The following is a 14,386-nucleotide window of genomic DNA, read 5'->3' on the forward strand; positions in this document are numbered from 1 at the left end:
AAAGAAGAAGAAGCTATCTACTGCTCAATCTGCACCTTCAGGGCAGGAAGCACCTCGCATAATCTTCCCAAGCAGCATGACTGGCACGAAGCCAAAGGTCATGTCAACCGCTTCAGAACAGAAGAAGACGAGGGCTGCCGAGGCTGAAGCCAGAAAAAGGAAAAATACTGAAGCCTCTGATGCTGCTCCCTCCAAGAAGAAGCGCAAAACCAAGAAGAATCGGGCTGCTCCCACAGAGCCCTTAGTTGTTGAACCTATCTCAGTGGTTCGCCCTGCATCTGAACACCAAGAACAACAAATGACAGTTCATGAGCCTGCTTCCACAGAGGCTCATGAAGCTGAAGACATTCCAGCAGTTGATCCCACCGCTGCTGAAGACATTGGTCACCATGACAATGTTGAAGATGATGAAGTTCTTCCTCAGATAGAACACAACCTGGTATCATCGCCTGTTCTCACAAACAGCGAACTCATCAACATTGGTCCTCCTCTGACGCCAATCGCTCAGGATGCATCATGGGCTGATCACCCACAACAACAAGACTCCCCAAGTACTCCCCAACAACAACCACAAGTCACACCACCTGTGCAAGAAGAACAAGAAGACTTTGAGGCCCAGCTAACTCCATCTCCAAAGGTGTCGCCAGCATTACGCAGGCTTCGCAAAGGACCAAGGCCTCAGGTCCCTCTTTTGAGCATTCCAGAAGGCGAAGTGCACCACCCATCTGTTGCACGTCAAGTGTTTCTAGAAGCCACTCCGATTGTGAATGTCTCCATGTCTGAAGCCCAAGCTGCTGAAGACAATCCGGCTGCATCAGCCGATGAAAGACAAGAAGACGTACGTGTCCCTACTCCCCCCAATACTGAAGAAGTTGTTCCTGATGTGAACGTGCCAGTGCCCGACCCTCCAGCTCATCAAGTGGAGGGTGAAAATCTTGAGGCTGCCACCACCAACACAAATGAAGCCAATGATGTAATCATGGCTGAAGAAAATGTGGAGCCTGCACCAACCATTGTGCCCGAAGCCAGTGATGCACCTGCTCCTCAAGCACCTGTTGTGTAGCCTGAAGCCTCAGTTGATGCCACTGCTCCTGTTCCGCCACCAAGGCCCTATACAATTGAGCAAGCATACAATCATGGTCAGCTAATCACTGTCCGATGGCCCGTTATGGTCCCTCCGCCTACTGCCTCAGGTCCTCAGTTTGATTATCATGTTGAGCATAGGCCTCAGGTCCAGAAACCAAAGCCAAGACTACCAAGGTTCCCAGGTACTGCAAACTCTACAGGGTCCTTCAATGCAAATGGCTTCAAAAGCCACAACACCTTCTTTGACAGCGCAAAGAACCCCTACTCAAAGCCAAGAATATCATTTGATTGTTTCTGGAGCTATCAGCAGCGAAGCTATTACTCCTGCGTTCTGTATGATCAAGGGCGCATTTTCCCTCATATGCGCCTCGACACTGAAGCCATTGTTGGACTGCCATGCTTAGAAGAAGCACTTGACTGCTTTTGTGATGCCGGTCTGCTCAGCTTTGTGACAGACAAAGAACATTGGAATGAGGAACTTTTGCTTCAATTCTATGCTACCCTCCACATTCGCGGCTACACCAGGGATATAAAAACATGGGTTCTCGAGTGGATGACCGGAAATGTTCATCGTGAAGCCAAAGCTCTTGACGTCATTGAGCTTACAGGCCTACCCACTCCTGGAGAGCTGTATGAACCTGATTGTCAACTACACCGCAATGCACTGGAGAGCATCTTCCATAAGCCAGAACCCAACATGAGCCAGATGTTGAGCATGATGAAGCCTTTGCCATCCGATGCTGAATACCCAAAGGAGTTCTTTGTTGATGACCTTGAGTATCTGCCTCGCACAATCTATCACATCATCAAGCGAACTCTCTGGCCTATCAAAGGGCATTCATCAGCGGCCAAACTTGAAGGAGCCATGAAGACATTGGTCTTTTACATCCTCAATGGCATCAACTTCAATTCACAAGAATTCTTCATCCGGCAATTGGCTGCGTCTGGATCTGACCTTTTTGGCCTGAAATTTTATGCTCCGTGCATGGGTCATGCGCCTCATCAAGCTAAACTCCTCTGTCAACTATCAGCCCTCTGCTCGCAATCATCTGATATTTCTACCAGAGGTTGATATGTCAGTTGAAGCCATATACTCTGAGCCTGCCAAGAAGCCTCTTTGTCTTCAAAATGTCGAGCACCAAAGCTTCACTCAACCCATAGAAGGAGTCCAAGCAGTAACTCGAATCTATCCAATGGTTGGGAACACTCGTCTGCCTCATCGTGCTCAAACTGAAGCTATTGGAAGCACCATTGCCCAAAGGCCTAAGAAGCACTCTCGTGTTCTAAATGACCGAGAACTTCTTGTGGCACTTCATCAGAAACAAGATAAGCATCACTTTTGGCTCAAGAGACAGATGCAAAGCCTCTTGGTGGACGTCAATCGCATTCGAAATCTTGCCACCAAGAATGCTTTTGTCACTCACAAAACCTATCGGTGATCATGGAAGAGTTTGACTCTGCTCAGTGCTGAAGCAGATCTTCAAGACGATGGCTTCACTGAAAGATTCAAGTTTGACTCCACTCCTCCCCGGAATGCTGTCCTACGACAAACTCCATCCCTTGAAGACTCTGACTATTCTTCCTCCGCGGCAACTGTGAATGCCAGAGTGATCGATGATGAAGACGATGCTACTTCACCGCCCCCTACTTCTGCATGCATCGACACTGCACCAAGTACGTCTGCAATGCCAAACAACAACGACAACCCTGCTGCTTCACCTACTCATGAGGACAAGTAGATGCTCTATGTCTTCAAACCTTTTTGGTCCTTACTGACAAAAGGGGGAGAAGCATATGAGTTTGATAGTCTTCAAGCGGGTTCATATGGGCGGTTGCTTTATATTTTGCCTCGTGTTTACAACTCTTGCTTTTTGATACATTTGGTTCTTTGAGTTGTAACACTTAAACTCGATGGTCGTCTTCTACTTATTTGCTTCACTGTGATGCGATGATAAATTCCGCATGCGCGATGATAACTTCCGCACTTAGATCATTCTGCAGACGTCCATTTTTCATTATGCATGTCATTCTATTTGCTATATCATTTCATGCATGATGAATTATCTTCATAAGTTGAAGAGGATCTCCACAAGTACAACCTGCCATGTGCATTTGCATTCCAAAAGCAAATTACTTATATGCACATCTTCAGGGGGAGCCCTTGCTACTTATGAAGACAATACCCTATCCTTTACAATTTCACATACTTTATGCCCGTTGAAAATTTCAACCAGTTTGTCATCAATCACCAAAAAGGGGGAGATTGTAAGTGCATTTGGTGCCACCCCTAGTTGGTTTTGGAGTATTGACGACAAAGTTGGTTGAGGGACTAATGCGTTTGTGAGAATTGCAGGATAACGCAGGTAGTGTCCCTCATTGATTCGGTTTACCTACCGGAGATGACCCCTAAAAATGTATGAAGACATTGACGACAATGGTGGTATGTGAAGATATTCATATTGAAGACTATGACATGAGAAGACATTGAGTGAAGACTATGGAGCGCGAAGACTGTGTTGTTTTGCTGTTTCCTTTTTCTTCTTTGCTGAGTCATAGGAACCACCGTACTGTTAAGTGGGGTCCAAGTGAACTAAGTCAGAATGACTGAAGTGATGCTCAACCCAAATCCTGTGTCTTCGAGCGAAGATAATGACAGCAAATCTTATCCAGAGCTGGATGAGTCAGCTTTGCTTGTAGCCCAAGTAAAGTTGTCGTGTGTGTTTGAAATCTGAACGTTGGAACATGTGTCAGTTCCTTAGTGACCCAGGGTCATTTCGGACATATCAGGTCGGGTTGCCCAGTGGCTATAAATAGCCCACCCCCTACACCATAAATTTGTGGCTGCTCAGAGTTAGTGCACGGCTTTTGTCGTTTGAGAGCAACCCACCTCGAAGCCTTTGAGAGAGAGAAATCCTTGCGAGGACAAAGCCCAAACACCCAGAGCCAAAGAGTGTTAGGCATCACTAAAGTCTTTCTGTCTGTGTGACCTGAAGACTTATTACACTTGAGGACTGTGAATCCTCTAGCCGGTTAGGCGTCGCGTTCTGAGCATCCAAGAGTCATTGTGGATTGCTGGTGAACGAAGTCTATGAAGGTTCGGAAGTCTACCTTGAAGACTTACCAGAGTGTGTAAGTGCATCTAGTGCCACCCCTAGTTGGTTTTGGAGTATTGACGACAAAGTTGGTTGAGGGACTAATGCGTTTGTGAGAATTGTAGGATAACACAGGTAGTGTCCCTCATTGATTCGGTTTACCTACCGGAGATGACCCCTAAAAAGTATGAAGACATTGAAGACAACGGTGGTATGTGAAGATATTCATATTGAAGACTATGACATGAGAAGACATTGAGTGAAGATTATGGAGCGCGAAGACTGTGTGATTTCGTTGTTTCCTTTTCTTCTTTGTTGAGTCATAGGAACCACCGTACTGTTAAGTGGGGTCCAAGTGAACTAAGTCAGAATGACTGAAGTGATGCTCAACCCAAATCCTATGTCTTCGAGCGAAGACAATGAGAGCAAATCTTATCCAGAGCTGGATGAGTCAGCTTTGCTTGTATCCCAAGTAAAGTTGCCGTGTGTGTTTGAAATCTGACCGTTGGAACACATGTCAGTTCCTTAGTGACCCAGGGTCATTTCGGACATATCAGGTCGGGTTGCCCAGTGGCTATAAATAGCCCACCCCCTACACCATAAATTTGTGGCTGCTCAGAGTTAGTGCACCGCTTTTGTCGTTTGAGAGTAACCCACCTCGAAGCCTTTGAGAGAGAGAGAGAGATCCTTGCGAGGACAATGACCAAACACCCAGAGCCAAAGAGTGTTAGGCATCACTGAAGTCTTTCTGTCTGTGTGACCTGAAGACTTATTACACTTGAGGACTGTGAATCCTCCAGCCGGTTAGGCGTCGCGTTTTGAGCATCCAAGAGTCATTGTGGATTGCTGGTGAACGAAGTCTGTGAAGGTTTGGAAGTCTACCTTGAAGACTTACCAGAGTGATTGGGCAAGGACTGGGTGTCCTTATCTCAAGGGGAATAAGGTGAAGACACGGTCTTCTGAGTTGGATCTCAGCCTCCCTAACCAGACGTACAGTTGTCACAGCAACTGGAACTGGTCCAACAAATCCTGTGGCTTCAACAAGCGACTGGTTCTATCCCGTCCCATCCTTTATTTTGAGTTTGTCTTCATGAAGTCATTTCCTATCTGTCGTACCTGTTTGACTTCATTGCTTGACTACTATCGTTGATTGGCTTCATACTATCTTCCATCCTGATCCTTACTACTTAGCTGCTATTAGTCCTGTGCTTTCACATCATTGCATACTTGACTATTGTTTGCTTACAGTAGTTTATCTTCCGTTGCATATCAATTAGGGCATTTCGATTGTTTGTCTTCGAAACTTCCAAATTTTGAAGACTTTCATAAAAATTGCCTATTCACCCCCCCTCTAGTCGATACTAGCACTTTCAATTGGTATCAGAGCAAGGTACTCCCTTGTTCTGTGTGATTCGGTTTAACCACCTGGAGTTTTAGCTATGTCGACTGCAGGATTGAGGAACATATCTTGCCCCACCTTTGACGGTCATGAGTATCCCCGATGGAAGGCCATGATGAAGAAGCAACTCATGGCTATGAATAGCAAACTGTGGACCGTCACTGAGATTGGCCTTACTGATCTATGCAAGATGGCTGAGGCCGACGGCATTCGCAAGTACACTCTACTGAACCTTACAGCAAAGGATGTCATCTGCTCCCATCTGTCCCGAAATCAGTTCAGGAATGTTATGCACCTCAATCACGCGAAGCTAATCTGGGACCGGCTTTCTGAGGTCTATGAAGGTCATCGTACTCGTCATGATCCCTGGTTTGTGGACTACAAGGAGTCTCTTAAAGAGATGACTTTTGCACCTGAATCGCCATCATCCTCACCATGCCTCATGGCAAGGGGTGATAAGGTAACTGAATGCTACCTCTCTGAATCTAGTAATAATGAATCAGGTGATGAATTTGGCCCCAGTTATGTCAAGCTTGCTTCCCTTGCCACTAAACAACAAAGAGTCTTGGAAAGGGTTCAAGACATGCTTAGTAAGAGCGATGATATGTTGGGTGAAGAAATGGATCAGTCAAAAGCATTGGCTGAGAGTCTTCAGAGACTTCATTCCAAATTTGACGCCCTTCAAGATCAACATAATGCTCTCTTGTCTGATCATGAGAAGCTTTCTTCTGAATGTCTTCAAAGAAAGCTAGACCTTGAAAAGATAAGAGTGGATTATGAAGATCTTTAGAAGGAGCGTGATTCATTACTTGCTCAACAAATCAGCGTTACACAGAAAGAATTTGAACCACCATGTCTAAAATGCATTGAGCGTGATAACGCTACATCTGTTGTTGAATGTTCCACTGCTGCTACTGTTTCATTGTCTTCACCTACTGATGTGGTTGCTAACCCCTCTACGGAGGATACCACTACTATTGCTGATGAAAATGCTAGGTTGAAGACATTGCTTGAAACAGGGATGTATAAAAGTCTGAAAGGACATCAGACACTCTGCGATGTCCTCAAAAAGCAGATTCTGAGCCGAAACCCTAGGAAAGAGGGTGTTGGGTTCGAGAGGAAAATGAATGTTGATGGCTCGTACTGGAAGCCTGAGCAGTACCCCAAAACCACATGGGTTGCTGCAAAGGAACCTTCAGTAGATCCATCCACTTTATCTGGCTTTACCTGTGCTAATCCTATTATCATTGATGAATCCTTTGATGCGAACTATAAGCTGTTCAAGAATCAGAATGGTGAAGTGTTTGCCAGGTATATTGGTACTAACTGCGGGAATGGACCACCTATGAAGAAGATCTGGGTACCTAAGCAGTACATTGAGAATCTTCCTGTGAATGTCGTCATGACACCACCAAGGAAGAAGACAAACCCCAGACCTATGGCTTCATATGGACCAAAGGCTTCATGCAGATATAGGACTCACCAGAGTCACCCTAACGCCAATGTTTTGCAGGGAAATCATGCTCAGACTTATGAATATGAGCGTGTGTCTTCGAATCGCTATGTTCACAAAACTAAGAACTTTTCTGCATATTCACATGAGTATCATTCATCTCCTGCAAGGCTATTTGCTAGGGCTTCAAAGCCAAAATTCTCAGATGCTACACGTAGACTCATTGCTTCTAAGCCACCCTGAAAATGTGGGTGGCGAAGAAGAATTAACTTTCTTTTGCAGAGAAAGGTCTCCAGCCTGAAATCAATGGCGTCCAATACTATTGCTGGGGACCTAAAACACATTATGGACGCATGATAAAAGTCATACTATATATTTCACACCTGAATCGCTTATCAGTCATACTATGAGTCCTAACCCTGATCTAAGCTGTGACAGTCCTTGTGTGTGTCAAATGCTTATGCTTCACAACACTCTTTGTGAAGCCTATCCTCCTAACTGCACTGTAGGGTATGTCACCAAAAGCTTCAGAATGGATTATGGACAGCGGATGCACAAATCATATTACTGGTGATCGAAGTCTTCTCATGGACTCAACTTTACGTCCATCCGACAAGAGTCACATCACATTTGCTGACACTGGTAAAAGCAAGGTATTGGGTCTAGGTAGAGTTGCAATCTCAAAGGATCAACACATGGATAAAGTGATGCTTGTTGAATCCCTTGGTTTCAACTTAATGTCTGTCTCAATGCTCTATGACCTGAACATGATTGTGCTATTCGGAAAATATCGTTGCCTTGTACTAATGGAATCTGACAAGTCTCTAGTCTTTGAAGGGTATCGGAAAGATGATCTATACGTGGTAGATTTCTTAGCAGGTCCACAGCTTGCCGTATGTCTTCTCACAAAAGCTTCAGAATGATGGCTCTGGCATCGAAGGCCGGGGCATGCTGGCATGAGGAACTTACACTCACTTGTCAAGAAGAAGCATGTCATAGGCATCGAGGATGTCATGTTCAAGAAGGATCATTTGTGTGGTGCCAGCGAAGCTGGAAAGATGACTAGGGCAAAGCACCCCTCGAAGAAAATCATGACAACATCTCAACCCTTCGAGCTGTTACACATGGACTTATTTGGACCTACTCACTACTCCACCCTCACAACAACTGCTTGTCTCTATGGCTTCGTAATTGTTGATGACTACTCAAGATACACATGGGTGCATATAATTCTCTACAAGACTGAAGTGCAAGATGTCTTCAGACGCTTCGCCAATCGAGCAATGAACAATTATGGCGTGAAGATCAAGCATATCAGAAGTGACAATGGCACTGAATTCAAGAACATCGGAATTGATCTTTATCTGGATACAATGGGAATCACTCATGAGTTCTCTGCTTCATACACACCTCAGCAAAATGGCATTGTTGAGTGCAAGAACAGAACCCTCATTGAGATGGCTCGAACAATGCTCGACGAATACAAGACACCAAGAAAGTTCTGGCCTGAATCCATTGATACAGCATGTCACATCATCAACCGTGTGTACATCGATAAGCTTCTGAACAAAACATCCTATGAGCTCCTTACTGGCAAGAAGCCAAATGTCAGTTACTTCAGAGTATTTGGAGCTAGGTGCTGGATCAAGGATCCCCATCACAAGTCAAAATTTGCACCTAAAGCTCACGAAGGCTTCATGCTTGGCTATGGAAAGGACTCACACTCCAACAGAGTCTTCAACCTCTATCTCTACAAAATCGTCGAAACTGTGGATGTGCGATGAGGGAGTCCTGGACTAGGGGGTGTCCGGACAGCCGGACTATCATCGTCAGCCGAACTCCAAGACTATGAAGATACAAGATTGAAGACTTCGTCCCGTGTCCGGATGGGACTTTCCTTGGCGTGGAAGGCAAAGCTTGGCAATACGGATATGTAGATCTCCTACCATTGTAACCGACTCTGTGTAACCCTAGCCCTCTTTGGTGTCTATATAAACCGGAGGGTTTTAGTCCGTAGGACAAGATAACCATTACAACAATCATACCATAGGCTAGCTTCTAGGGTTTAGCCTCCTTGATCTCGTGGTAGATCCACTCTTGTACTACCCATATCATCAATATCAATCAAGCAGGAGTAGGGTTTTACCTCCATCGAGAGGGCCCGAACCTGGGTAAAAACATCGTGTCCCTTGTCTCTTGTTACCATTCGCCTAGAGGCACAGTTCGGGACTCCCTACCCGAGATCCGCTGGTTTTGACACCGACATTGGTGCTTTCATTGAGAGTTCCACTGTGCCGTCACCGATAGGAAGGATGCCTCTTCCCATATTTGAAGACGGTATCTTCGCCAAAGGAGCCTTGGCCGCTGGCCAAACTATCCGGCTGGGTGGTTTTCTCATGACCGCCTGTTCGGCCACCGCTTCGACGACGACCTCCCAGGTCGTCAAAAGCAATCTTCGCGTCAACTCGGAATTCGCCGAGCAGTTGGATCCAATAGAGCTCTCGTCCATAAATGAGCTCTTGGATCGCATCGCCGCCCTGGGAGTCGCTACAGACTACAATCAGATTGGGCTTAAAACCGATCTGAGAGAGATTAACTCCCCCCAGGTTACCCACCATGTTGCGGTGGTAGAGGAACAACGCGGCGACTCTTCTCCTAGATTGAAAACTAGTCGTGTCCGGGCTTCCGAACCCTCCATGCCGGATTCCCGCGGGGGGACGGACTTCGATCAAGCACTGAACCTAAAGTCAGGCATCGGACCGGACTCGTTGGACAACGTCCAACGATCCAAGCTTCCAAATTCGGAAACTTCTTGGCCCTTGAGCCTCGAGATGGGTAGGATTCCGGACTTAATTCCACCCACCCACCCAGACATATGCGATCTATCTCAAATCCGGCAAGAGCCAGCTGAAACAGTACATCATTATTGGGCCAGATTACTCCTGGTTATGGACAGGATAAAGGACTGCCGAGAAGAAAACGCAATTTCAATTTTCTGCAATAATTGCACGGACGAGGGAATCTTGAACGCCATCAGCCGCCGAGAAATTACACGCTTCTTCGACCTAGCGTCCATAGTACGAAAGTACTGTGCGATGGAGAGTTTCTGGAAAACCGAAGCTAAGTTTTGGGACAATCCGGCCCCGAATACAACCCTAGTCCGTAACAAAAGGGTACATCACACTCAGGCACCAGGTGCAAAAACCAAAAAGAAAAAACCCCACAAAGGGCAAGGAACCGTACTGGAGGGATGGCTCAGCGGACCCTGTAAAATTCACAGTACAGAAGGTGCCACCCCAACACATAGCCTTCGAGCATGTTGGATATTGCGGCAGGTGGCCAAAAGTGGTGAGGAGCTTCTAGCCCCGGAAAACCACTCCAACAGTACCAGTACGGTGTCAACAGTCTTCGAGACTTTCGCATCAAATAATATGCGAAAACGAACAATCCGCAGCCTTGCCGAAGTCTACCAAGTAGCAACAACAAACCTATGGAGCGACACGGCCATCACCTTCAACGCCAGCGACAAACCTAAATTCCGAACAGCCCGAGCACCAGTCGCATTGGTCCTCGGTCCAATAGTGGACGGCTTTCGTCTTACCAAGGTACTCATGGATGGCGGCAGCGGACTAAACCTCATCTACGAGGAAACTCTTCAAAAAATGGAAATAGACCGGAGCCGCATTGAGCGAAGCAGCAAAACCTTTAGAGGAATAATCCCTAGCCGGGAAGCACGCTGCTCAGGAAAAATCACACTTGATGTGGTGTTCGGCTCGCCGGACAATTATAGGTCCGAAGAGGTCACGTTCCAAGTGGCCCCGTTCAGCAGCGGATATCACGCTATATTAGGACGGGAGGCATTCACAATTTTTCAAGCCATACCCCATTACGGGTACATGAAGCTTAAGATGCCTGGGCCCGGCGGAACAATCACTCTCGCTAGTGATCCGGACATAGCACTCCGCGCCGAAAACAAGACAGCCGCATTAGCCCTGGAGGCACTATCCGAAGCCCTAGCGGCAGAAGAACTCACTGCGCTGCGCTCTACGGTGAATAGGGACGATGTGATACTCGATAAGAGATCAAAGTCCACCTCTTTCAAACCAGCGGACGAAATAGTCAAATTCCAGGTCCATCCAACGGACCCAACAAAGACGGCCTCCATCGGTGCACAGTTAAACCCTGATGTGGATGCCGCACTGCGAGAATTCCTTCGGGAAAATTGGGACATCTTCGCCTGGCACCCTTCAGATATGTCAGGAATCCCACGCAGATTGGCAGAACACAGCCTAAACATCCTAAAAGGATTCAAGCCAGTCAAACAGGCTCTTTGGCGATTCTCCGAACCCAAAATACAGGCAATGGGAGAAGAGCTGGCCAAACTACTGGAAGCCGGATTCATCAGAGACATCAAACATCTGGACTGGCTAGCAAACCTGGTAATGGTACCAAAGAAGGACAAATCCTGGCGCCTATGTGTCGATTTTAAAGACCTCAACAAGGCCTACCCAAAGGATCCCTTCCCCCTCCCCCGCATCGACCAAATAATCGATGCTACTGCAGGGCACGATTCATTGTGCTTCCTTGACGCATATTCCGGCTACCATCAAATCAAGATGGCAGAAGCGGACCAAGCCGCAACGGCATTCATTACTCCATATGGACCATTCTGCTTCAACACGATGCCCTTCGGACTCAAAAACGCCGGCGCAACATATCAGCGCATGATTCAGACATGTCTGGCTACCCAGATCGGCAAGACAGTAGAAGCATACATAGACGACGTAGTCGTCAAAACCAAACACGTCGAAACTCTAGTAGACGATTTGAGGATCACATTCGACAACCTCCGAGCATATGAATTCAAGCTGAATCCGGAAAAATGCGTTTTCGGCGTACCAGCCGGAAAGCTCCTAGGCTTCATTGTATCCGGTAGAGGAATTGAAGCAAACCAGCCAAGATCCGAGCTCTGTCACAGCTAGATATTCCAAAAGACCTCAAACAAATACAAAAACTAACCGGATGCGTGGCGGCCCTAAGCCGCTTTATCTCCCATTTGGGAGAAAAGGAATTGCCCCTCTATCGCCTCCTCAGGTGCACCGAACACTTCGAGTGGACGGATGCTGTTACTGCCGGACTCAAAGAAATCAAAGCCATATTGGCAATAAATCCGGTCTTGGCTGCGCCTAACCTGGGCGAACCAATGTTGTTATACATTGCGGCAACACATCAAGTGGTAAGTGCGGTACTCGTCGTCGAACGAGAAACAGAAGGGCACAAATCCCCTCTTCAAATACCAGTGTACTACGTATCCACTGTCTTAACTCCCTGCAAGTCCCGTTACCCGCACTATCAAAATATAGCCTATGCGGTGTTCATGGCATCCCGGAAGGTCCGACACTACTTTCAAGAGTGTTCTATAACAGTGGCCTCCGAAGTGCCCCTCAACGACATTATAAACAACTGCGACGCGTTGGGCAGGATTGCAAAATGGACCATTGAGCTCTTACCATTTGATATAACTTATAAACCTCGGCGAGCTATAAAGTCGCAAGTCTTGGCTGACTTTGTCGCCGTATGGACTGAAGCCGAACTCCCTAAATAGTACGGCACATACTCCAATTGGATTATGCATTTCGAAGGCTCCAAAATGTTGGCCGGCTTGGGGGCTGGCGTCGTATTGACGTCCCCAACCGGAGACACAGTCCAATACGTACTTCAGATAATGTATACGGACTCCAACAATGCAGCCGAATACGAGGCCCTCATACATGGCCTCCGGATGGCAATCTCCATGGGCATTCAACGCCTAGAGGTGCGCGGTGATTCAAACCTTGCAATATCCCAAGTAAACGGGGACTTTGACGCCAAGGATCCGAAAATGGCAGCATATCGTGACGCTGTCCTAAAAATGTCAGCTCGGTTCGAAGGACTCGAATTCCACCATGTAGCCCGAGATAATAACCAAGCAGCCGACGTATTGGCACGCATCGGCGCGAAATGCGACGCTGTCCCTCCAAACATCTTCCTGGAACGGCTCTTTAAGCCATCCGTACTATGGGAAGTAGAGTCTGGAAATAACAACCCGGAGGCAGCCGCACCACCCAATACAGAACAATCTGACATAATCGGCGATTCAGCCGATGAAATAACACCTTCAGCCCACGAAATGATGGCAGTAATCGCCCCATGGACAGAGCCATTCCTAGCCTACTTACTCAGGCAGGAACTTCCCGAAGACCAAAATGAGGCCCGCTGCATAGTCCGGCGATCTAAAACCTACAAGGTCCACGAGGGAGAACTCTATAAGAAAAGCACAACCGGAGTCCTTCAACGGTGTATCTCCGAAGAGGAAGGGCGAAACCTTCTGGCTGAAATTCATGCCGGATTAGGCGGACACCATGCCGCAGCTCGGGCCCTTGTAGGCAAAGCATTCTGTACAGGATTTTATTGGCCGACGGCCCGGGCAGATGCTCAGGACTTAGTCCAAAGATGCGTCGGTTGTTAGCTCTTTGCTAATCAGAGCCATATGCCACCCACCGCCCTCAAAACTATACCCATTACCTGGCCGTTCGCGGTCTGGGGGCTTGACATGGTCGGACCCCTGAAAGGGGGAACCCACAAGCAAAGGTACCTATTGGTCATGGTGGACAAATTCACCAAATGGATAGAGGCCAAGCCAGTTAAAACGGCAGAGTCCGGACCAGTGAAAGACTTCATATCCGGGGCAGTACACCGTTATGGTGTCCCCCATAGCATCATTACCGATAATGGCACGAACTTCACGGCCGGCGAGGTTAAATCATGGTGCAAAAACATAGGCATTAAGCTCGATTATGCTTCAGTCTATCATCCTCAAACCAACGGTCAAGTGGAACGAGCAAATGGTCTAATAATGAGCGGCATTAAACCCAGACTAGTGCGGTCCCTTACGAAATCTGATACGCACTGGGTAGAGGAGCTCGACTACCTACTCTGGGGGCTGTGGACAACGCCCAACCGTACTACCGGATTCACAACATTTTTTATGGTATACGGCACAGAGGCAGTTTTGCCCTGCGACATCATTCATGACTCACCTAGAGTGCGCATGTACGAAGAAAGAGAAGCCGAGCTGGATCGGCAGGACAGCTTGGATGCATTGGAGGAAGAACGCGACGTCGCCAAGGCTCGTTCTGCATTCTATCAGCAACAGGCTCAAAGATATCAAAGCAGAGAAGTACGGGCTAAAACTTACAATGTTGGCGAACTAGTTCTACGCCTGCCGGAGAAGAAGAAGGATAAGCTCAAGCCCAAATGGGAGGGACCCTTCATTATCGACCAAGTCCTGACCGGCGGAGTGTACCGTCTGCGAAA

This window comes from Triticum dicoccoides, chromosome 3B (genome assembly GCF_002162155.2).
Source record: "Triticum dicoccoides isolate Atlit2015 ecotype Zavitan chromosome 3B, WEW_v2.0, whole genome shotgun sequence".
Lineage (NCBI taxonomy): Eukaryota > Viridiplantae > Streptophyta > Magnoliopsida > Poales > Poaceae > Triticum > Triticum dicoccoides.